We start from the raw sequence: 22,834 nt of genomic DNA, 5'->3' as shown, positions 1-22,834 counted from the left end.
TTCCTGGGCCTCTTCATGCTGGTTCTTTCATTGGCAGGAGTGCGTGTTGTCTTGTAGGGGTTCTGGATGACATCACTGCTGCCCACACCCATGCAGGTGTTAGGGCTGGAGGTGAGGCCATGCTGACAGCTGAGAAGGGACAGTTGCAACAGTTTGTAGGATTAGAAATAATGAGTTGCATGTTTTCCATGAGGGTCCTCTCCATCCTAGCATGATGTCAGCTGCATTCTTGGTGGGGTCTGCCCCCAGCCAGCCAGAGCACGCTCATGGTAGAGCGAGGCATGACTGCTTGGATCTGTTTGCAATGGGGTTTGACACAGAAGGCAAGTCTTGACTGTATGGAGGTTTAATAGGAGCGTACTTGACATAGGAGGCGAATTTTGACTGTATGAAGGTTTGATAGGAGTGTACAGTTGTGATTGTCACCCACCGAGGTCTGTGGGCAAAGGCACACATTTAGAAGGTAACACAAGCAGAGGCGTGAGCGAGAGGAGAGAGGCCGTCTTTTAGATTTGTCATTGTGCCTTTGTCTCACACACTGTCTGTTGAAGCTGGTTGTGGGTTGTACGAGTTTGTGTAGGACCGTTGGACGGCTATTCTAGTCGGATAGTCTATCAGTGTGGACTGAAACCTCTCTCAGTTTATCAGCATGGGAGTGAAATTCGTGCTTTCATATGATTGTGCCAGCTGGCCGTTCCAGTGACCTTATCATTCAGTCTTTTGCAGTCCAGATAGACCTTGTAAATGGAGTTTTGGAATATGCCTCTACACGCCGTAGATGGAGGGATCTCACAAAGAGGAGACCAAGCTATGATGTGCAGCAGCCACTTAGGAGTCAGAGCCCACTAGGGGCGGTCGGATTCCAAAACCTGCGTGCCAGCAGGGCGGCCAGGCGGCCTTCAGACTGCGGTCTCCGTGCTTTAGCTATGCATCTGGACATTTCTAGCTGGACCTTAATAGAAATATGAACACATCTTAGAAGGCAAATTGAATAAAACAAGTGGAAAATTTAAAAGGTAAATGTAGCAGAAAACAGTGTGATAGATTAATGGTATGGAAACCAATTTAATAGAAATGAGAAGGGGAAGACAAAGATGATAAACGTAAGTTATTCTTGAGTGAGAGTTAGTCTTTGGGTTGTGGGCAGGAAGAATCCTTCTGACTCTATGAAAATTACCCAAGAGGGAAGTGGATTGCTGGATATGAGCTTGTTGGGTACTTTTATGCCTATAGAGAAGAGCTAAATTAGAAAACTATTTTTTTTTCTTTGCTTGAGATATGAGAGCCCAACTCACCTTTGGGGAAAAATGGATCATATTTCTAACCAGTTCTGTGCTCTGTCATTAGTTATCAGGTTAGTCATAAAAATGCCAACTGGTAGCAAAGGCTGGAGAACACTAAGAATGGAGAAGGCGGACCAGGCACGGTGGCTCATGCCTGTAATCCCAGCACTTTGGGAAGCAGAGGTGGGTGCATCACAAGGTCAGCAGATTGAGACCATCCTGGCTAACACGGTGAAACCCCATCTCTGCTAAAAATACAAAAAAATTAGCCAGGCGTGGTGGCGGGCACCTGTAGTCCCAGCTACCCGGGAGGCGGAGGTAGGAGAATGGCGTGAACCTGGGAGGCGGAGCTTGCAGTGAGCCGAGATCGCGCCACTGCACTCCAGCCTGGGTGACAGAACGAGACTCTCTCTCAAAAAAAAAAAAAAAAAAAAAAAAAAGAAAAGAATGGAGAAGGAGGTGGTTAGGTGGGCAGGCTTCATGTTGTTTCCCTTAACGAAGGTCTTCAGGCTGCACCGGGGAAGGGGAGAGTGGAAATTCAAACAGATTTCTCAAGTGTGCAAGGGTGTGTTTTAATTATTCCAGTGCCAAAAAGAGCTTTGTCTAAACAAAGCCAAACCTGTTATGCATCGTGTCAGAGGAGCCTAGGAGTCAGCTTTGAGGACAGTTTTGCATTTTTAACTATCACATTGTCTTTGGATTGGTGTTGGCTTATGACCTTGGTTTTCAGGAACTGTTTTGACAGCTGACAATGATGATGCTAGTTCTCATTTCCATGATAAAATATGTAGTGTCAGGAGGAGTAATGTAATAAAAATAAAAATAAAATAAATATTGGTTGTGGTCTCACAGATACCTTGAGTCTTTATAATTATAATCAGTCTCATTTTTAAAGATGTGAAACATTTTAATTGGCAAATTAACAGCACTAGAGCACTCTTTTAGTGGAATTGTAATGCAGCACCACACTTGGCTTTTTCAGTGCTTGTCAGGTTCAAAAGTCTCTAAATAATGCCATGTACTATGCTTGTTTCTTGTGGCATCTCTGCTAGACCTGATCTTGTGAGCAGGCTTTAAAGTAGTAAACATAAATTTTGAAAGTTTGATCTGAAGTATACTGAGGTCATAGAAATGTTCTGTTTTAAAGAATAAGTATAATCAGCATAAAACAAGTTTTAATATATATTAAGTGAAAATATCATATCATAATATCTGTAACATGATACCATTTTTGGCAAAAGATATATATGCAGAATCATCTGCTCTGAAGGAGACGTGCCAAGCTACTAACATTGGTTAACTTTGGTCATGGGGTTATGAGTATTAATGTTTTAATTTACTTATCTGTATTTTCCATTTTTTTCCACAGTGAACATTATTGCCATTATTGCTTTTTAAGAAAAATGTTCTATAATGACATGTATTCTTTGATTTTTTTTTTTTAAGAGACAAGGTCTTGCTCTGTCAACCCAGGCTGAAGTGCGGTGGTGTGGTCATAGCTAACTGCATCCTCAAACTCCTGGGCTCAAGCGATCCTCCTGCCTCAGCCTCCCGAGTAGCTGGGACTAACAGCATGTGCCACCACACCTGGCTTATTTCTTAAAAAATTTTTTGTAAAGATAGGATCTCACTATGTTGTCTAGGCTGGTCTTGAACTCCTGTCCTCAAGTGATCCTCCCACTTCAGCCTCTTAAATAGCTGGGATTACAGGTGTGAGCTGCCACACCCAGTTCTATTATTTGATTTTTTTGTGTGTGGAGGGGCCATGTCATGCAAGTAGCAAATAAATTTGAAAATCCTCAGTGGACGCACTTTGTTCTGTATTTCCTGCATACCTGAAGCTGGCGATGCTGTGAGTGGTATTATACTCATGTGTGCAGAAGTCTTTCAGTAGTTCCTCAGGGAGGAAAGGAAGCAGCCAGCCTAAACAGGCGGGAAAGGTTCAGCTCAGTGTTCAATGCAGTTTCACTCGTGTGTTTGAAGTGTGCAAAGTGTGATGGGGGCGAAGAGCACAGGACAGTGTCCTTGTCTGTAAGCAACTTATAGGCTAGTCGGGGAGACAAGACACACCCTGAAAGCAGCTAGTGAGCAATGCAGGTGCTGCTGAGTTGTGCAGTACAAGTAACTAAAGAAGCTGCTCAGGCCGTGATGCAGACAGTGGGAGTGATGGAGGGAGACAGGGAAGGGTGAACATAGCTAGGAGTCATCGGAAACGCGTTTGCATTGCTTTGTTTATTCTTTCCCCTGGAGAGAAGGAGCGGATGCCTGTCCTTGGAAGGAGCTCCTGTATGGCCACACTGTCCGTGCTTCCAGCATTAATCTTTTGCTTTTTACCTTGAGAGCTGGTTCCATGAGTCTCTAAAATAGAAAGCTCCATTAACTAAGTCTGGGTGCTGTCTTCTCACAGAGATGCTGGGAAAACTTGGCTTCCCTCATGTGTATTCATTAATGCCACCTGAGGATGAACCAAGACAGCTGAGTCTAGCACAAAGTCAGGCTGTTGTGGAAGTGATAATTGTCAATATTTGTAGTGCGCTGTGAGAATGGTGAAATCCGTTATAAAGAACATTCTCCACCTTTTGTGCATAAGAAAAATGGATAGTGTCACTTAGAAGACAGCCTGTGCATGTGAATCCCCTCCATGACGGTGTTCTTTTCTGCCAACACACAGTTCTCACACAGCATATTGCTGTGGGGAAATGTCCTAAGGCTAAATTGACCTGATGCTGAAATGTACTTCCTGTAAAAGCCCATTTGATGGATGTGATTTCATTCAAGGCACTGCCTGTCTCAAAGTCACCAGGATTCCCTAGCTGAGTTTTATGTATTATTTATTTTGACCACAAGGATACACTGATTATTTGACTGATTGATTGATTGATTTGAATCAGAGTCTCACCCTGTTGCCCAGGCTGGAGTGCAGTGGCATGATCTTGGCTCACTGCAACCTCCGCCTCTCAAGTTCAAGTGATTCTCCTGCCTCAGCCTCCTGAGTAGCTGGGATTACAGGCGCCCGTCATCACACCTGGCTAATTTTTTGTATCTTTGTAGAGACAGGGTTTCACCGTGTTGGCCAGGCTGGTCTCCAACTCCTGACCTCATGATCCACCTACCTCGGCCTCCCAAAGTGCTGGGATTACAGCGTGAGCTAGCACGCCTGGCCCTTATTTTATTTTTTTAAAGAGACAGGGTCTCACTCTTTCGCCCAGGCTGGAGGGCAGTGGCACAATCATACCTCACTGCAGACTCGACCTCCTGGGCTCAAATGATCCTGCTGCCTTGGCCTCCCAAAGCCCTGGGATTACAGGTGTGAGCCACCACGCCTTGTCCGATTATTTGAAATTCGAAGTAAATGTCTGTGTCTGTAAATCCTGAGCTCACAGGAAATTATGTGTTGATCTCACAATGAATGAGTGTTCGGGAAGAGACCCTGGTTGCTTCTCAGCAGGCAGAGAGGATAATCCCGGGCATGGTTTCCTCCTGGTATTGTTTCCCCAAAGACCACTAACAGGATGACTCCCAGGTTCTTCTCTCTGGAAAAACCAGGCTTGCCAGATGCTCAGCTAAATTTAAATACTGGATCTTTTGAAGATCAGTATTTCTTTGCTCTGAATTGACCACTGTGGGAGATATACTCTTGGAGATCAGGGTCTGGAATGTATTGATTTGATACTGAAACTTCAACAGAAAAAAATCCTTCTGAATAAATATGAAGGTTGTTTCATCTTTATCATCTGGATTCTGTCTTTGATCCCTCTCAAAATAAAAAACTTCAGAGCTTCTTGCTTCTAGTAGCAAGAATACTTGGGATTTAAGTCCCACTTTTAAGGTACAATTGGTGAATATTGGCCTTAGCTCCTGACCTCTGTCTGTAGACGGCCTCTGTGGGAATCTGGGTCCTGGCCAACCTTAAGGTTGGCATCAGAACCATTCATCAGGACATGTCTTTGAGGTCACTGCTGCCCTCAGGGCTCTGAGGATGTAGCAAAGGTTAACCTGTACACAGTTACTGTTTCTGTGAAGTCATTTGGGGGTGGAGGGCGTTAGCTGCTGCAGTCCCATCCAATGGCTGGGTTCTTCAGCACCCACCACGGGCCACTGGCCTCTCTCCAGCACCGCGGTGATGGGTGGTGATGGCTCATGAGGCTGCCCTTTCAGTCTTGCATGGTTCTTAATTATTAAAGAACAAAGACACATTGGCGTGTTTCTTGTCAGTGCGTTGAGGCCTGTCTTCCCATATTTCTTGCTTGCTGGTCCTCATTCTGATCCTTGTGGTCAAAATAAAGAAATACATAAAACTAGGGACTCCTGGTGACTTCTGGACAGGCAGTGCTTTGAATGAAATCACATCCACCAAATGGGCTTTTACAGGAAGTACGTTTCAGCATGAGGTCAATTTACTCGTAGGACATTTGCCCACAGGGAGATGCAAACTGGGTGTCACACAGAACAGTCCTATTTTCTGTCCATAGGGAAGTCCTGTGGCTGTAGGAAGGAGGCTTTGCAATCCCCTCCAGCCCCACTCCGTTACAACCAGTGGAGGTGGAACTTGGAATCTTTGAAATAAACTCCTCGGATGATTTTGGTTCACACAGAGTCAGAACCGCTGTGGCAGCGTGAGGGAGTTGTGTCAGGTGGTGTGGGTGGCAGGTGGGGCAGAGGGGCCTGGGAGACGAGGTCCCGCTATGCAGAACACACGGGGACTGGCAGGCAGGAAAGGGGGTGAGGGGGTCTCAGGCATTGACCTGTGTGGGGCACTCCATGGGGCAGGAAAGAGCCTGGCAGGTTTTGGAGGTGCACTGTATGCTCAGGAAGGATTCAGTGCACAACGGGCAGCTTCCGTCCAGGCAGAGAGCCGGGGCCCAGGTTCTGCAGCAAGGCGGCTGTGGCAGTGCCAAGCAAGTGGACAGAGGGTCTGCAGGCCACTCGGTGGCTGAGAGGGTGGGCAAGCAGCTGCAGGGCCGGGTAGCCCCATCTGCTGTCAAGGGGTGTGCCGAGAGGGGACAGCCAGGCACGGGGGCACACGTTGTCAAGGGATATACCGAGAGAGAGGGGACAGCTGAGCCCGGGGGGCATGCACTGTCAAGGTGTTTACTGAGAGAGGGGACAGCGGGGCTTGGGGGCATGTGCTTTCAAGGGATGTACTGAGAGAGAGGGGACAGTGGGGTGCGGGGGTGTGCTATTAAGGGGTGTATCAAGAGGGGACAACCGGGCATGGGGGTGTGTGCCTGTGGTCCCAGCTACTCAGGAGGCTGAGGCAGGAGTTTTGCTTGAGCCTGAGAAGTCGAGGCTGCAGTGAGCCATGACAGCACCACTGCAGTCCTGCCCAGGTGACAGAGTGAGAACGTGTCTCATAAAATAAAATAGCGAACAGATGTGGGAGGAAGGGTCTGTTTTTGGCTTCTTAGACCTAGGTATGTCTGGGGCAGTGCGAGTGAGCCTTTCTAGGAGGCAGCTAGAAGATAAAGGTGTGGAGCCCAGGGGATGCTTCCTGCACCAGGTGACAGGTTTGGTGGCACTGGTGCACAGTTGGTGTGGAAGCCAAGTTTCTAGAGGGAGCCGACAAGAGGCTGAGTGTGGGACTTTGGGGGATGAGCTGAGGAGGAAGAAAGAACAAGAGAGGAAGAACAGAAGAGTCAGGGGCCCTGCAGAGGACGGAGGCCTGGGTATCTGGAGAGCAGGCGTGGGCTCAGCACTGTGGGCATGTGAGGTGTGCACTGCCCCAGCCTGTCTCAGGGATGCCTGCTTTCTGTGTAGGGAGCTGCAGTTATGCACAGCCTTGCCTACACCAGAACTTCATATTTAAAGTGAACACATACTAAAATCATAGGCATAAAGCAGCTTTCCCACCGAAAGCAACTCTGATTTTATCCATCCATTACTCCACCTGTCCATCTCCCCTGGGGGTGAGCCTGCTGTGTGTCAGATGCCCTTCCACGCATTCACAGAGTGCCTCCTGCACCTACGTCATTGAGATGACTTCTCCAGTCACTTTTATGTGGGTTTGGGGGACCAGGTTATTTGGGAGCACCTTCAGTTTTGGAGGATGCTCATGGCCAAAGGCTCACCTGAACTTTGTGTAGGCTGTTCGATGACTAGCTTAATTTGCACCCTTCCTGAATTCTTTCTTCCATACACTTTGGCACTCTGATAGGCTTCAAGTCCCAGCTTTGTTACCTGGGGACACTGGAGACTGGAGAGGCCCAGGGCCATGGGGAAGGTGGCAGGAGACCTGGCCTTCATGGACTCAGCGGTCCTGGCCTCAAGCGATTCTCCCACCTTGGTCTCCCAGAGTGCTGGGATTACAGGTGTGAGCCACCGTGCCAGGCCGAGCCATGATCTTTTTTTGCCAGAGGCAGCTCAGTCATTGTCTGTGTGTGTCAGTGGTGAGCTGGACGTCAGGCTATAGAAGGAATGTGGAAGCAGACTATGGGAGCTGGCTACGGGAGGACCGTGTGTTTTTACCCCAGGCTGAGGCCGGGCTCACAGGCAGGGAACATGGAAACTGATCATGGTGACCACTTACTCACCTTCTTAGGGTGATCTGGTCATTTTTCAGTTAGTAAGTTTTATAGAGCACCTGTATTTGGTGCTGGAGGTGTAGGAATGAAATGCATTTTCTGCCCTCCAGGAGCTGTCCAGCCTGGTGGAGACAGAAAAGGGAAAAATATGCCCAGGTGTTAGGCGCTCTGTAAGAGGGCACGTGTGGGGGGAACCTGGGGGCCTGTGGCCTCAGTGGGCTGTTGGGTGGGCTGCCATGGTCTTGGTGAGAAAGTTGCTGGCAGGGGCACTGTGGGCGCCTCCTGGTGTACTCAGGATGACCAGAGCATGGCACGGGGTCTCCAGTTGGGGTGGAGGGAGATGAGAGGGGAAGGGAGGCAGTGTTCAGACCGTGAGAAGCCACAGGTGCCCCTGAGTGTACACTGCATCTGAAGTGCACTGGGGAGCCTTTGAAGAGTTCTAAGCAGAGAAACGATCTGAGCAGATGTGTGTTTTGAGAGCCGCCCCTGCACTGCAGCACCTTGGATAAATGCTCTGATTCCCTCTGAGTAAATATTGAGTGTGAACTTCATGCTCTTTAGATAAATATCCTTTCCTCGGTGTCTTTTCTTCTGATGCCAGGCGTCTGGTAATAAACGCCACGTGGGCTTACACACACAGATGCCTCCTCCCACGCCTGCTGTTTCCTCTCAAATCAGAGGCAACTGGAAGGGTAATTCAGCCCCGCCCTGCAGCCTGGCCACGCCTGCCACCCAGGAGGGAGCCGTGGCTTGGAGCTGTGGGGGATTCTGGGGAGGTTTTGCGCTCTTGCCACTAGTATGCGTCTCCATTAGCGTGGAATAGTCAATGCATGGACATTTTTAATCCTCAGCCAACGCACTAATTAAATTCCTGATTGCAGGTGGCCTGCCATGCAGGGAGCTGTGTCCATAGCAAAGTATTCTCCAGGAAGAAGTGGGTTTTGTATCAGGGCTGTGAGTCACAGTGCAAAATACATGCGCCAGCACACATTCATACACCACTGCACAGAAGTTTCTGGAGAAGAACTTGCCCTCACCTTCTGAGATGTATTGGTTCTTACTCCTGCGTTTGCTTCATAGCCCACTAATGGGTTGCAGTCCGAAGTTTGGAAAGCATTGTCCTGTAGGAACATGGAGTCCAGAGTCCGGAGGTGGGGCTTGTGGTCTCTGCTGCTGTGCTGGATGGGCACCGACGGGAACAGGCTGAGGATGGACCTGTGAAACCACATCTTAAAGACATTATTTAAATCTAATTTTCACTTTGCCTTTACTGATTTGAGCTGACTGTGTTGATGCCCCCAGTGACTCTGGTGGGACCTGCTCTGTGTCGGGGACTTTACAGCGGCACCATGTAGTTTAATAAGGAGCTGGCACCCTTTCCATTTCTTGCTCTGTGGAAGAGAAACCGCGGGAAGTGCTCCATGGAGACTGTCATTTTCTGTGACATTGGGCCTTATGCTGCCTTTAGATGTAGGCAGCGTCTCTTTCATGGTTTTGTTTGTTTGTTTGTTTGTTTTTGAGATGGATTCTTGCTTTGTCTCCTAGACTGGAGTGCAGTGGTGGGATCTTGGCTCACTGAAACCTCTGCCTCCTGGGTTCAAGCGATTCTCCTGCCTCAGCCTCTGGAGTAACTGGGACTACAGGCACGCACCACCACACCCAGCTAATTTTTATATTTTTAGTAGAGACGGGGTTTCACCATCTTGACCAGACTGATCTCAAACTCCTGACCTCATGGTCTCCCCGCTTCAGCCTCCCAAAGTGCTGGGTTTATAGGCATGAGCCACCACACCCGGCCTTCTTCATGTTTTCAATGCCTACCTTTTCTCTCCGGAAAACATTGCCAGAATTTTCAGACTAAGCCGTGGCTCCTGGCGGACTCTGTTCTGAGAACCCGGGTGCCTGTGGGCGCGTTGATGGGAGGCTGAGGGAAGACTCTCCTTCCTGGCACAGGTGGCTGTGGGACTGCTGTGCTCCTCTCATGCCCAGGCTCCAGGAGGAGCAACCACAGAGAGGCTGAGATAGGGGGCCAGGGCTGGGAAATGCTGCGGGTGTGGGCTGACTGCTGCCATCACCTCTAAGAATGGGGGGCTGCCCCAGGAGGCCCAGTGTTCCACGCCCTGCTGCTGCTGGAGCCCACTTCACAAATGTTATGCACTTGCCGCCACGTTGCCGTGAACTGTTGTACTCCCTAGTGTAAACCCTGTGAGTGCACTGGTACACTGTCCACTAGGGAGGCTGAGTACATCAGAACCCACAGTCGGCCGGGCGCGGTGGCTTACACCTGTAATCCCAGCACTTTGGGAGGCCAAAGTGGGTGGATCACTTGAGGTCAGGAGACCAGCCTGGCCAACATGGTGAAACCCCGTCTCCCTTAAAAATACAAAAAAATTAGCTGGGCGTGGTGGTGTGCACCTGTAATCCCAGCAACTTGGGAGGCTGAGGCAGGAGAATCACCTGAACCCGAGAGGTGGAGGTTGCAGTGAGCCGAGATCACACCACTACACTCCAGCCTGGGTGACAGAGTGAGACTCTGTCTCAAAAGAAAGAGAGAGAGAGAAAGAGAGAAAGAGAGAGAGAGAGAGAGAAAGAGAACCCACAGTCAAGGAACTGCTGAATTTAGGAACAAATATCTTTTTACTAATTCATGTCTTTATTTATGAGGGAAGTTTCATTATAGGAATCCTTAAATAGCAGGAGTTTCTGTATCATGTTTAGAACAGCATTAGATTTACCCTGCTTTTACTGTGCTCTGGACCCAGCCCTCGAGTGTCTAGAGACACTCAAGCCATGGTTTCTACTTACACGGGACAGTGAGTTAAAGTTGATGCTATTTAAGAGCAGTTTTAATTCCTGAATGCCATAATTCTGCTCAAATGTAAAAGGTTAGTTTACCATGTATTTCATCACACTTGATCTATTGTCAAATTCACCAAGCACTGCCCTGTGCCCTTGCCAGGCAAGCCATCAGAAAGGCCGGTCCCTGCCCTCAGGACGTGCTGGCAGCCACACCCCTGTGCACCTGGTCTTCGCAGGGCAGACCTGGAGGTTGTTCCTCTTTACCACAGTTGCCTTGGGGGTACACGTAAAGGTGGTGTAGTTTTTTTCCTGTTTAGCCTTACTTTTACCTACCTTTTGAGAGGAAGAGAGGATTTGCTTGTCAGCAGTATCTTGTGCTGAACACTAAGCTAAATTCTAAGGGAAAATGCAAATAAAAACACCTTGTCCTTGAACTATTAGAAGAAATGAAAGAGACAAGATGAATGCAAGAAAAATACAGAGAACAAAACAGCACACAACAAGCAATTATTTATGTTAATTGGTGGCAGCTGTACAGAGCTGGGATGGGCGTGCTGGGAATGCTAGGCTGTCTGGGTGTCCTGGAGGTTCCTCCAGGGTGACTGAGACACCGAAGTGAGGCCAGCTCTGCAGCGTTTTTCCCCTCCCTTCCCTGAAGCTGTGGAATGGAAGTTGAATAAGACATTTCACTGAAGAAGAGGAGGGTATGGTCTGGTGCTCAGCACTTCATGTTCATGCTCCATGTCCTGGCCAGGGCTTGTTTGTGTTAATAAAGTTTTATTGGCATGTGGCCACACCATGTGCTTGTGTGTTGTCTGTTGGGGCTGTGTCCCTGTCTTCTCGGCAGAGCAGAGGAGCAGGGGCCGAGGCGGCATGGCCTGTGCAGAACCGTTCACCATCTGGGCCTTTGTGGGAAGCTTGCTGTCTGGGCTCCAGTTGCGTCTTCATGTAAACTCAAAGTAAACACATGTACACAATAAATATCAACAACGGATATTCTGGCTAGGGTCTCGCAGACTAACAGATTTCAGTGGAGCTGGGTGTAAGCACATCTCTGTATTTATTCCCAATTATTTTTATCATTTTTAATGGAACTCTTAACAGCTCACATTCCTTTGGCATCCTCTACCACAACTGTTTAATTTGTTTGTGTGTGTGTGTGTGTGTGTGTGTGTGTGTGTGTGTCTTTTGAGCAAAGGCAGAAATCCCTTGCTTTGATTTCCTTTTCTCATCGCAGCAGTTGTAGCGCTCTGGCTTTATACGCTTTGAGAACCTAAAAAGCAACTGGGTCTCAACACCAACTCATGGCCTTTTTTTAAGTTTGTGTATGACATTATACACATATGTATAAATATATGTGTATTTTTGCTTCAGTGGAATGAAAATGTGCGTCACAGACTGTATGTTCAATGTTTTCTTTAGCTGCTCACAGTTACAGGATTGTGTAGAAACGCTTAGCTATCTTTGTTGCTTGTGTGCTGACTAATGAAATAATTGATTTTTCCTCTTTTGCATTTTTAGAATCAGAAGATTATTTTTTCGAGTAAGCTTACACTATAATTCAATGATTGACAGTTGAGATCTTTGCTCATATTTTCATTTTCAAAGATTAATACATGCTTTTTGAAGGAGACAGTGTATTTAATAAAACAAACTGAAATAGCTCCCCTTTTATATTTAAGCAAAATGGATAGAAAATCAGTAACTTGCTTTTGAATAGTACCTGGCAGTTTATGTGGTATTTTGCAGTTCAGTGTAGAAGTAAATGCTACTTTTTTGTGACACAGCACACTTTTAGCTGAAACGTGGAGTATACTTTTACCTTGTACATTTTCATTTAGACTGGATTTTAAAGCTACCTTAGTTATTTTTTATAATAAATTCCAGAGTTTTCCAAAATTCTCTCATTTCTTTTAAAATGACACATGTACAGTTCCATTCTTCTTTGATAATATGTCTACATTTATAAATATTTTCTAAATATTTCACATATTTCCACCATGCAAACGTGTGGAAATGTGTGAAATATTTAGAAAAAATGTGTACGTTTGATCCTCAACCACGTGGAATTTGCTTTTACCTTTTAGAGAAATCACACTTGGAGGTGATGTCATGTGTCCCTGATAATTACACGTAAATGTTGGCTGTTTCGTTACCTTCTGACCCACACAGGTCGTCTCTTGGGATAGTACAGGTAACGGAGGGTGCTGCAGAGGCCAGAGCCCTCCCAGCCCTGACCCCACACAGGCTCCTATGGAGGCGGGAGCCCTCTCAGCCCTGACCCCACACAGTCTCCTGTGGAGGCCGGAGCTGGGTCGTGGACTGCAGGCTGCCGATGGGAGCAAGCTCTCATGCAGGAGTGGCTGTCTGTCCATTGTTGGTCTGTGGAGAAGGTTCTAGAGCCAAAGAACCTGGAGTCTAGAATCTCACTAATTAGATGTGGTCCCCAGCAGCATCAGCATCCCCTGGGAGGTGGTTGGAAATGCAGCCTCTTGGGCCCTGCCCCGGACCTGCTGAACCGAATCTGTAGTCACCACATCCCCGGAATTCGCAGGCACCTTAATCCCAGGAAGCTCTGGTCTGGATCATCGCTTTCCCAGAACAGCTGTGCATCAGAATCACCTTTGGAGCTGAAGAGACACTGCAGAGTCCTGCCCCAGCCCCCACAGATAGTGATTCAATTGGTCTGGGGTGATTCTGCCACCCAGCAAGGCGTGGGACCCCTGCTCTGAAATGGTCGTCCCTGTTGGCTGAGGGGCGATTGAGAAGGCCAGGCACCTGCTGGGTGTGTGTCTGGAAGTCTGCAGCAGCTTCAATTATACAGCCCAGCTGCTGGGAGCCTCACCTTTAGGACTCCATCCCCAGTGGACATCTTATTCCTAAAGAGCACCCCAGGCCCTGGACCTGTGTGTAGGTGCCGTCTGCAGCCCCATGATGGGGATGGAGATTTGCAGGCGTCTAGCCACCCAGCCTCCACTCCCTTCCCTTCCTGTTCCCATGGAAACAGATTGCAGGAACACTGGGCATGGTGCTATCTTTACCCGGTTTTTGGCGATCTGAGGTCTGTTTCCATGGGAACTAGAAGGGAAGGGGACGATAGTGGAGCAGCTAGACTGCTTTTAGATTTTGATGGCAGCCTCTGTGCTCACTGTAAAACCTGCTTTGCCCAAGTTTACCTCTAGGCCAGGGGTCCGTGCAGCTCTGAATGCAGCCAGGACTCATCTGGAGGAGAGGCCAGTGGAAAAGGAGGAGAAAAGGAGGAGGTCTGAAAATATCCTTGAAAGTGCCAGTCATTCCCTTTTCCTCCAGGAAGCCATTTTTAGGTGTTGGTATAAGTTATTTAAATGCCATCTTTAGTTATTATTTCTTGTATGGGTTTATTGAACATAATAACATGTTTTTATTCAAAGGAAGTGAGGAGATGAGTCATTTCGATAGGAGTGATTTCTCCGACGTGGGGAATCCCTGTGGCTCGGCAGTGCGAGTGAGTCACAGCTGGCTCTGTGTGTTGGGCTAGAAATGAGGGCCTGCTGGGTCAGGGCAGGGCCGAAGCTGAGTGAGATGGGGAGGCTTGGGTTGGTGGTAAGGACAAAGTAAAATGATGCTGACCTATTTCAGTATTTGAAGATGAAAAGCTAAATTCTAATCTAAGCAGGCCCTGGCCTGAGCGAACGCTCTGAGTGTTCAGTTATGGAGTGGAGTTTACTGGGGCAATCATGGTGCTCTACTTTTCCCTCCGCTCCCTCTGTACAGTCAGGGAACAGCACCCTCTTCCTCCCTCCCAGGGATCCTGCACCTGGTGGGAGGCCTTCTCCTCCTCGTTTCCTCCCGCCTGCCAGCGCCTTGCTCTTCAACGCTGGTCTTGTCCACTGGCGTATGTGTGTTTCCCGATTTCAAGTGTATTTGTTAATTATTTAGTTTTTAAGTAAAAATAGAGCATAGTTTTGGTGATTGCCTGGGGTATTGGGGATATTTGGGGAACAGTGGCTCAGATTATCTTGGTGAAAGTGGCAGCAGCTTACTTTCCTTGGAGGAGTGAAATCAAGTCCTCGTTCTTGCCATTTGAGGGAACTGTGTTCACTTCATCAGACTCTGGGAGGGAGGGTAGGCACGAGGTTTCTGTCTGTTGTGGGAAAGCTGCCCCTCCCTGCCTGTCCTCCCAGGCTCTGCGGGCACTGGCCTCTGTCTGAAGAAATGTGCTCAGGTCTCCATGCAGAGTAGGGGTTGGAATAAATCGATTCCTACTTGTCGACTCCAGTGGGGAAGGGAATAAATTAAGGGCCAGATTCTGAGAGGGAAAAAGAAAAATCTAAAGAAGACACGACTTTCCATGCAGAGGAAGTCGGCGGTCAGGCTGGCGCGGCCCACGGTCGCTTAGATCATGAAAGGCCTCTCAGAGCCTGTGCATCCCCATGAACAGCGGCGTCAGCTGCCAAGCATGGCGGTTATATTCCCTCTTGCCAGCGGCGTCCTGTGGTTTTCTTTGGTGGATCCCAGGAATTCTCCTGCCTGGATCTGACGGTGGACATGTAAGACAGACAGATCCTTTCAGCATCAGGTATACACGGGCTTCTTCTGCGGGTGAGGGCACAGCTCAGGATGAGACGGCTCCTGCAGTTGCCAATCAGTGCCTCTGAAGCCCAGCAAACTCAGCACACCCTCAGCCTCTGGTGCTGTGGAAGACTGCACTATCACATGCTGTTCCAGAGGGGCCAGTTCTGTCTTCCAGGAGGGCACGTGTCTTTACCGCTGCCTGGGCTGCCTGGCGGGACACATGGTACCTGTCTGTGGTGCTTTCCCCATGAATAACCCTCACTTGCTTTTCCTGTGTGAGAGCACACGCACGGGCCTTTGTTACCAAGGCAGTGGAAATTGGTCTAATGAACTCTTTCTGCTTGGCCGGAGGCCTCCAGAACACAGCGGTGGGGTTTGTGGCCCCATTAGTTAGAGACCAGGCAGCCTTCCCCTGGGTTCTCTGCCCTCTGTGACAACCGCTCCTGGGGACAGATGCCCTTTCACATCCTGCCTCGCCTGGCCTTGCAGGAAGTCAGGAAGCTCTCACAGTGCTCCCTGAAGGTGCGTGGAGTCGGGACTGCCCGTCAGAAGGCTTAGTGTGCCGGGCCCTGCAGGTGGCGTTCGATGTTGTGTGTCACACCCAAGAGCTCCTCTGTTACACTCTTGGGCCCGCTCACTGCCGGTGACATCAATGCCAGAGCCAACCTCTGACAGCACTGTTTTGCATTCTGTCCTTCAGACATCTGCTGAAATATGCATCTCCTTGGATTTCTGTGGCCAGATTAAGTTATTTCACCTACATGAACTGACTGGGCTGTGTCACGTCTGTTTCCATAAGTTGGTCTGCCTCAATGATGGCTTTGCTGCTTGAATTGCAAGTCATTCTTGGAAAGGCTGGTCTAGAGGTTATCTTTTAGCTCTTAGATGAGTGCCTGTGCCTTCTTCCAGATGGTTGTACAACCCATGACTTTCCTAGGGTGGCACACGATTAACTGCAAATTATTTCTTCTTCTGGTTCCCTTAAATGGGAGAAATAGCAGAGTGGTTGAACTGAAGGTTAAGTTCTAAGAGGATATCAGATGGGCCTGTATCTGTTTCTCCTCTGAAGGCAATAGAAACCGCTTCCTCTCTCCAGAGGAAAGTGGGACTTTCCCTATCGTTTGTCATAATGGACATACTCAGGCAGTGAGGAGTCGTCATTCTGCCAGAGCACAAACTGCTGGCCAGTCCCAAGAGCTTTGCGAGCGTGACCCGCCATTGAGCCTACATTAAGTTGCATGGAGCAATAGGCAGAGCCTCGCAGGACCATCCCAGACAACACAGACTCTCCCCGGGAAATATCTAAGAAAAGTCTTACTGGAGCATTTCTGTCCACCCCCACTCACCTTGAAATGGATACTGAGTTGTGAAAAATTATATAAAGTGGACAGCTTTTCTTTGTCCTAAAGGAATATATATTCCTCAGATAATGAATGTGAGCAAATGAGACAGAAGTGCTTCATGAAAGCTCAGCTGTTCCCTGTGTGTTTGATTTAAGAGGCACTTGTGGAGCTGGTTTGGAGCTTGGTGAACAAGGAATGCTTAGGAGGCTTTGTGAACACAGGCGACTAAAATGACTCTGATCGTTCATTTCTGTAGGGAACATTGGCTGTTTTATTGCTGATCAGTTTGTCTGAGCCTTAAGGTGTAGGGTGTTTTGCTGCGTGTCCTGGTGTGGCCCCATTATTTAGGGGCCAGGCAGCCTTCCCCTGAGTTGCCTGCACTCTGTGACAGCTGCTCCTGGGGACAGTTGCAGGTTCACAGGCTGCCTCGCCCGGCAGAGGGGCACGGGGAGCACCCTACTTGTCAGAAGGGTGGTTTGTTGTCCTCTCTGTGCCATCTTTCGTTCTCAGGGCTGTGTGGAAGCTTGAGAGGTGCATGTGAAGAACTTAAAAGGTCAGCACTTTACCAAGGGAACAAACCACACAAGAAAAGAGACGGAAGAACAGCAGACAGGACCCTGCGTGATGATTTTCCGAGAAGGATATGTAAAAACTTGGTCAAATTTATTATTTTTCTTTCTATTGCTGCTTTTTAAATGTTATATTTCAGTATGAAAACATGAAAAAAAGCCAATCAAATATCAAGAGCCTCTATCTTTTTCCTTTTAAAGGCAAGTTTCTTTCTTGACATTTTTTCCTCTTCTACTGTTCTACCACATTTCATACCAAAAACCTCACCCACACACTTTCTCTAATTTTGTATCCTTTCTCCTGTTTCTCTCTGTTGTTAATTTTAGCTGGCATGGAATGATTTGAGCTTTGATTTTTATCTATTGGGAACTTTTAAAAAAAATCAAGACAAATTAGCAGGGGAACTAGGAGATAAATCCGATGTTGTATCCAGTTGGGTCAGATAAGAACTGGAAGAGGGTGGGCTGAGACGTGTTAGAGACATGATTTCATCGGCCATCTGCCGAGGCAGGTTGTAGTAATTTGGGAGGGGTGTTAACTTCTCCAGCCCTCATTAGATCTAGGGTTTTGTTTGTGTTTTCTCATTGCATACACGATGGCTGTATGAGGCCAGTGCCATCATTGCTTCCATTTTACAGCCAAGGAAACTGAGGCTCAGGGGCTTTAAGTAACTGCGTAAGTCACACACAGCCTAGAATGAGGTGAACCCAATGTGGCCAGAGCCCAGACTTTTGTCCTCTGGCCGCTTCGTATAAGGCTCTTGTATGAGCATGTTTGAAACAGCGTGGAGCTGGGCACTGCCTGTGCAGTAAACTCCCAGCCACGATGTCCCCCATGGGGCACCCCCAGGCCAGCAGCCACTTGTGTGTGGTGCCCAGATGCAGGACAGAGGCCATAGATTAAAAAGGAGGTGACCTAGCTGAGGCTCAGCTAGAATTCTGTGCGGTACAGTCAGCATTTATTGGGTACCTGTTGTATTCTCGTCCCCACGGTCAATGCCAAGGATAATCAGGAAGCGTTGTCCAGAAACACCTGCAGAGGCAGACGAGACACGAGGATCTGGGCCCCATGGTGACAGGAGCTTGGTTTGTTTTGCTCACTGCTGTCTCCCCAGCTCCTAAAATAGTGCCCGCCAGAGTAATGACCCCACAAATAGCTGTTGAAATACTGAATGAAGAGATGCAGCTTTGGTGGCGTCCTGCAGCCCAGAGAGCAGGGAAGACTGTGGGCTGGCACAGGTGTCCCAGGGAAGCCTGCTGTGAGCTGACAGCAAGGAGTGGCTTGGCAAGGGGGATGAAAATTGTTTCGTACAAACAGCTTGTCGGTTCATATTCTTTTCTACTCCCACCAAAGAATGAGACAGCTCCCCCACCCTTCCTGCCCACACTTGTTAGCCTACGGTCTGACCCCCTTCTTGTTCGCCTGTCATGCCCATTTTAAGCTGATTTTATCTGAAGAAAGCTGGAGTGGGGGAGATCCCTGGGTGTGGAGGATTGCAGAGGCCTGCCCCTGCCCACCAGCCCCCTGCCCGTCAGCCCGAGCCCTCACGCCAGGCCACAGTGGGAGCGGAACCTCTACAGGGGTGGGGCCGGGTTGGGGGGCGCATTTCCTCTTCTTGGCTGGTGGCCACAGTGGAGGTGTCTGTGATGTGCTCAGACCAGAATGCACATCTGCTCAGGGATCATCTGCCCCTGGGCCAAGCCCTGACCCTTTCCCGTTCTCTTGTGCATGTGGGTGCTGTGGGAATGGCCTGGTTCGGGCCCTGGAAAGTGGAGATCTTCCCAGGATTCCCTGATTCCCAGTGAGCGGCTGGTGCAGGTGTGCACGGCTGTCTTCCTAGCATTGCAGGCTCTCCCTCCTGAGCCAGTGTCTCCTGTGGCCGCTGTGTGTGGACAGTGGAACTGGAATCTTGGGCCAGGATCCAGACACCTGGTTCCAGCCCTGGCTTGCATTCCTCCCACACTCACCTTCAACCTGTCCCCTCTCCCTGAGCCTCTGGATCGCCTCCTCCACAAAGCACAGGGGTCGGATATATGACTCCTTGCGGCTTCCTTTGCTGCTAGATCATATGAGTCGATAATTATAGACTTACTAATGCATTAAGGACAGTTATCCTGTTTATTTTGGGGAGAACTCTCTCCAACTTGGTTTGAATATAGCCTCAGGATTTATCACGTGTCGGATTTGTCAAGGTGACATTTTAAAGAATGTTCTAATATAATTATTGCTTTTCCTGTTTGCAGCCTGTCTGTGTCTTTGAATCAGATGTTTTGGATTTTGTACTTGCTTCCTGAATTGGTGACCTACAGCAAGGCACTACACTACCCTAAACTACATTACCCTGAACAAGTAACCAGATCCCACTGAGCTACCCGGGGTGAGGATGGCTTGGAGGTTGTGTTACAAAAGCTACATGTTATTTTGCACCCCCACATCACAGAGATGAAAAGTAGCATGAAAAATTCATCACACTCCAACTCAGTCTTCCCTGGCTATAGACAGCCTGTTTCTCTGACTTGCTCTCAGATTTGCGTTTCCATGTGGATTTTCCGTGCTTCTGCACTATTTCCCTTTCTTTTGTTTCTCTTTAGTTTTTTTTTTGAAGAGACAGGGTCTTGCTATGTTGCCCAGGCTGGAGTGCAGTGATGCAATAACAGCTCACAGCAGCTTTGAACTCCTGGGCTCAAGCAATCCTCCTGCCTCAGCCTCTCCAGTATAGGTGTGCACAGCCATGCCCAGCTAATTTTTATATTTTTAGTAGATATGGGGACTTCCTATGTTGGCTAGGCGGGTTTCAAACACGTGGGCTCAAGTGATCCTCCTGCCACAGCCTCCCAAAGCACTGGGGTTACAGGCGTGAGGCACCGTGCCCCCCCACTGTGTCCTTTTTTATGCCCATTTGCCCTCTCTCTCTCGGCCAGAGACATGGCCGTAGGGGACTTTTTGGAATGGGAGGGACCTCCAGTTTCACCTCCTCATTGTATAAAAGAGGAGATGGGAGCCAGGGCCAGGAGTCACCACAGGTACCAGAAGCAGGGTGGGTCCCTACCTGGGGCTCTCCGCCTACGGCTGGCTGCCTGGAGGCAGAGGTGTTTTATTTGTAGCACCTCCTTTTCTTTACTGTTAGGAGATCTTGAGACTGACTGGCCATTGCCAAAGTCTGCACTATCCATGAGCTCTGAGGCACTCACATGGAGACGTGTGACATCTCCCTTGGAGGGACACCTGGTCCCAGCTCAAGTTGGAAATAGCTTCTCAAGGGTCTTTTTCCCACTTTTTCTCCCATCTGTCTCATGACAAGCCCTTTGTCTCTTTGATCCTAATTGAACATAGGGTGAGATGATGCATAGGTGAGCTGTGCAGTGCAGCTCTCAAACATGGTCATTTTTATTTTTTTTTAAATTTTGCAACAGAGCCCCAGTTTGCCAAGGTTTAGAATGACCTCTTTGTTTTGCAGTGTTCCTTTCTCCCTGGAACTTCTCTGGTGGGTAGAGTGGCCAGGGATCGGCATCCACAGGCCGGGGCTCGGCCCTGAGCGTCTGTGGGGCCTGGAGCGGTCGCCGCGGCTGTGGAGCTGTCACCTAGGTAACCGACATTCCGCCAGCGAAACAGTCTGTCCACAGCAGGAGGAAATAAAAAATGAAACTGCAGCGTCAATTCTTTATGCACTACGGTTTTTTGAATGCTACCTGATTTTGGAAAAAAGGCTGTTTCACTTCTCCGTTGGATTTTGGCCTCTGTGCCCGTGTGTGACCCTCACATTTCCTGAACCCCATGTGTCTGTTTTTACAGTGTCTTTTAATGAAAGATATAATACGGACACAGTTCAGTTTTTATTCCTGAATGACTCTGAGGAGGACTGCGTTTCATATAAGTTTTTGTGAATAACTGGTAAGGCAGACATACCCTGTAACTTACTTGGTTAGGTTTGTGAGTGTTCATGTTTTTAAAATGTCCCTTCCTGTGGGGGTGTTTTTCCATTTGACGTGCTCTATTTCCTTAGTAACTGTTGCTCTGTTATGGGAGGGACTTAATGACATTTTTCAAGTGCAATATTGAATTAATTTATTTCCTGGTTAGTCCTGCCCATCTTCCCAGTATAAATAGAACCTCCGTGTGTGTGTGTGTGTGTGCGCGTGTGTGTGTGTGCGTGTGTGTGCGTGCGTGTGTGTGTGTGTGTGTAGAATGATGACCATGTGCTTGCTGCCTTGGGGGGGATCTTGACTGTGACCTTGTGTTCTGGGTAAGTTGCCTCTTCCTGTATTGCCCCCTCTTCTTCTCTCTTGATTTAAGCCACTTGGGTTTAGGGAGCTTCCTGGGCCTCAGGAGTAGCATGGGAAGCAGTGCCTTCAGGGCAAGAGGCCCAGGGTCAGTCCTGCTCTCCTGCTGCCAGTGTTGGGCGCAGTTCTTGAGCCTCCATGGGGCAGCGCTTGCTGTCTCTCTGTAGCCTGAGGGCATTTAAGTCAATGACCTCTAAAGGCCTTTGCTGGATAGGACTTTGTGGGAAGTGTAAGTGCAGCAGGCTCACTGCTTGTAATCATCATCTCGACTCTTCTAGTGGGGTGGTGGGAAAACCAGCCCAGAGGGTCCCAGCCAAGCAGGCTGAGGAGCAGCACCTCCACCTGGGAAATGCCCCTTGCCAGGCGCAGCTGGGGCTGAGTTAATTGTGTAGGTGTTTGCTGAGCCTTCTCTGTGCTGGGTATAGTACTCAGGAAAGCTTCACATAAGTGCCTTCCTTCACTTATGTGTTCGCTCAGGAAACACGTATTTGCTGGGCACCTGCTGGGTGCCAAGGGGAACTGGAAGATCTGCTGGCCACTGCCTTTGCTCTCATGGCACTTGTGGGGGAGACGGGCAGGCATGGTGCAATCAGGACACGCGTGTGGAGTCGCAACTGCAGATGTGTTGGGAAGCTGACCAGGTGCTGCGGGTTGCGTAGCAGGGTCTGGACTTAGACTGGGGGCCATCAAAGAAGCATCTCCAGGGAGGGTTGTTTGGGCTGAGACTGGAAAGCTGAGTGGCAGCTCATGAGCAGGAGGCTCACGAGAGCAGAAGATTGGCGGGACGGCTGGCAAGCAGCATTTGTTCAGCTCCTCCAACTCTTATACTTCCATGTGTTTGCTCCACAGATGCCCAGCACGGCCGTGCCGATTGCTGGTTGGTTTCTAAACTAAAAGCACACGTCTTGTCCAGAACAAGGCCTGCAGGCTTCTGCTGACTGTGCTGGCCCTCAGAGTTTTCTCTGGGTCCTGATCACCCACCCTGCCCTGCCTGTTGGTCACCTGCCACACTTATTGAGTGCCGCTGGGTTCTGGCCCCTTCTGGGTGGTCACAGTCTTTCACTGAGCAGAACGAAGCTTGCACCTCTGCTGCGTATTCCTAGAAAGGGTCGCTAATCTTTGTTGCTAGCAGTGAGGAAGAAGACTTTTTACAGCATTTATAATTGCATTTTACCTTGAAAATTGCATTAGGGGAGACTCAGAGTGTATATAGGAATAGGCACGTTATCCATTGATGCGGTAACACAGCTGCGTTCATCCTGCTTTTGTTGGGAACCGCACACATCACTGTCCTAAAAATCCTGGCCATGACCACGCTTAGACCTCATGGGAGCTATTACACACCTGTGTCCAACCTCTCTTTTAGAAGATGTAAAGTTAAGGATTGGTGGGGGTGATTAAGCCAGCATAAGAAAACTGGGAAGTTGGTTGTTTCTTCTATTTTGATTCACATTGGCCTCAGTCTTTCCCATAGCCTTTTGACA

General features: G+C 48.8%; 1 protein-coding gene across 16 annotated transcripts in view; it reads left to right on the top strand.

Moving 5' to 3' along the window:
* The window catches only part of LDLRAD4 (low density lipoprotein receptor class A domain containing 4), a 439,373-nt gene that overhangs the window by 143,525 nt on the left and 273,014 nt on the right, over positions 1-22,834 (top strand). Inside the window, exon 1 of one of the 16 annotated variants that reach the window (XM_054461253.2) lies at positions 21,164-21,313. The exons of the other annotated variants lie outside the window; for them this stretch is intronic. The gene's annotated coding sequence lies outside the window, so the exon portion shown is untranslated. Of the gene's footprint in view, positions 1-21,163; positions 21,314-22,834 lie in introns of those variants that run through there. 16 annotated transcript variants of the gene reach the window in all.

The sequence above is a fragment of the Pongo pygmaeus genome, chromosome 17 (assembly GCF_028885625.2).
Source record: "Pongo pygmaeus isolate AG05252 chromosome 17, NHGRI_mPonPyg2-v2.0_pri, whole genome shotgun sequence".
Lineage (NCBI taxonomy): Eukaryota > Metazoa > Chordata > Mammalia > Primates > Hominidae > Pongo > Pongo pygmaeus.
Note: the sequence above shows the minus strand (reverse complement) of the source record. Positions and strands in the feature narration are given on the sequence as shown.